Source organism: Poecilia formosa, unplaced genomic scaffold (genome assembly GCF_000485575.1).
Source record: "Poecilia formosa unplaced genomic scaffold, Poecilia_formosa-5.1.2 Scaffold1070, whole genome shotgun sequence".
Classification (NCBI taxonomy): domain Eukaryota; kingdom Metazoa; phylum Chordata; class Actinopteri; order Cyprinodontiformes; family Poeciliidae; genus Poecilia; species Poecilia formosa.
The window spans coordinates 22,145-24,802 of NW_006801009.1; positions in this window are offsets into that span (position 1 = coordinate 22,145).

Consider the following 2,658-nt stretch of genomic DNA (forward strand, 5'->3'; position numbering starts at 1 on the left):
GGTCCAAAGATAATAACTTCAGTTTGTTTCTGTTCAGCTGGAGAAAGTTTTGGCACATCCACACATTTATCTGTTCTAAGCATCTGTTCAGTGATTGGATGGGGTCAAAGGTCACCTGGTGACATCGTGATGTAGAGCTGTGTATCATAGTTATGGTAGCTGATCTTATTTCCTGTTATAACCTGAGCCAGTGGGAGCTTATAAATATTGAAAAGAAGGGTCCTAGGATTGAACCTTGGGGTTCCCCACATGTGACCTTTGACCTCTCTGATGAGAAGTTTCCGATTAAAACAAAGAAATCCCTGTTCTTTATGTAAGATTCAAACCAGTTGAGCACTGGACCGGAGAGTCCAACCCAACTCTCCAGTCGATTCAGTAAAATGTCCTGGTCAACACTGAGGTCCAACAGAACCAGCACTGTGGTTCTCCTCAGTCTGTGTTTATATGGATGTCATTGAACACTTTGACTAGGCCGTCTCCGTGCTGTGGTGAGCACGAAAACCAGACTGGAAGGAGTCAAAGCGATTTGTTATTGTTAGGAAGTTATTTAATTGTTTAAAAACAGCTTTTTCAATAATTTTGTTGATGAATGGAAGGTCAGAGGTCAGAGGTCGGCCTGTAATTCTGCAGTAGTGATTTGTCCAGATTGTTCTTTTTTATCAGAGGTTTGATAACTGCTGTTTTCAAAGCCTGGGGGAAAACACCTGAAGAGAGCGATGAGTTACTATTTGGATCAGATCATTAATGACAGGCAGGACTTTCTTAAAGAAATGTGTGGGTAGGACATCCAGACAGCAGGAACTGGAGCTTAATTGACTTATCATTTCTTCAAGGGTTTTATAATGAAGTAGTTGAAATTGGGTCATTTTTCCTGCATTTGGAATGTTCTTCGTCTCCCCATTGAGGCGATGGAATCGGACCGCTGAGAAATAACTTCATTTTTAATTTTCCCAAAGTGTCCAGAAGAATATTAAAGTCCTTTTTCAGAATCTCAGATGTTTGCTTTGCCAGATCGTTGGCTCCAACATGCACAACTAAAGTCTCCATGTTTGGCTGATCAGCGGTTAGAGAGAGTAAATCAGATACAGTGACACCAAGAAAAGAAACCACTCTGGTTTTCTTGGGGTTGCAAACATGCTGACTCCATTTACTGCCTCATCTCCAACAATAAGCTCTCTTTGCATACCTTTCGTTTTCCTGGTGGTCATTTTGTCCTTTGGAGCTTTGTGGGGTGGATGTGTTGGTTTAGCCTCATTGTTGATGTTTGAAGGTGGTTTTTCACTCAGAGGCTCAGGCTGGAGAGCAGAAAATCTGTTTTTCAGTGGGATTCCCACGGAGTCTGAATGTTTTGGGGCTTGGGCTGGTCGCGTTGTCCTTGGGGTCGGTGGAGCCGTTTTGGTTCCAGCTGCTTGTTTGCAGTTCTTTGGCAGAGCAGGTGTTGAGGTTGAAGGTGGGTTTCGGCTCAGAGCCGGCCACGATGTTTCGTCCAGGTGAGGGGTTCTCCCTGTTAGTCGTCTCATGGGATCTGCAGTGTGAGACTTTTGTTTTGGCTTGGCGCCCTGAGCGATCCAGGGTGAGCTGGTTGGTGCAGGGTGTACGACCTCACCGCTGGTTTGAGGAAGAGTTGTTTCATTTCCACAGGTAGCGTTGATCTCAAAGTTCACCTCCAGCCGTTGAATCTTCGTTTCTAAAAACTGAAGTCGTTGTAGAATACTGTTAATGTCCTTGGGGTCGGACGGGGGCATTTTGCCCTAGCTCAACTTGGAGGTGAAGAAAAGTGAGGTAAAAATAAAAGTAACAAAATCTCCCGGTCCTTAGGTCTGAAGTAATCCAGTTATGATGCCGATAATGTAAATATAACCATAAAAATTGTGACTTTAAAAATAATTCACAGGCAAAGTTATCAGTAAGGAGAGAGAGAGCAGGATGAGCTGCTCCTCCTTCAGCTCACAGTGCATGTATAGATTTTTCCTTAAGTTATTGTGAAGGGTATAAATATTTTTCAAAGTGACAATTTTCAAACATAAATAATTTATTCATACTCACTGCATTCTGTTTTATCTTTTGAGTGATATGTCAGTCTCAGTTCCTATCAGAAATAAACTGAAAATAATTTGAAATCTAAATCTACTGGGGTATGATTCATTTTGGACTCATATGTAATATGTTTAGATGAAAACACACACGGCCTAGTCAAATCCCAAACATAAATCCAACTGAGAAACAGTAGGAAGACTTGAAAACTGATGTTCCGCATGTTCACCTTCCAATGTCAGCGTGAGATGCTTGACAAAGATGAGATTTTAGTCTGTAGGCTTACAGAAAAACCTGGTTCTAAAGAGTTTTTCTTCCATAGACAAAATTTAATAATTGTTACATCTATGTGTAACCCCTCTGGGTTCCCAGAACCATAACAAATGTAAGGTATCTAAATGCATTTATTAAAAAGAATTCATTTATTTAAAAAGGATATAATTCTCGGTTCTTGGGTTAAAAGACTGAAGAAAATAAAGAGTTGATTTAAAAAGACAATAGTTGAAGTAGAATGTGTTAAAATGTGTTCTGTCACTTTAAGAAAGAACCATACTGTGTAGTTTGTCTGTGAAGACAGGTCAGCGCGAGCATAGACATAATATAAGCATAGACGCCTCATGGACC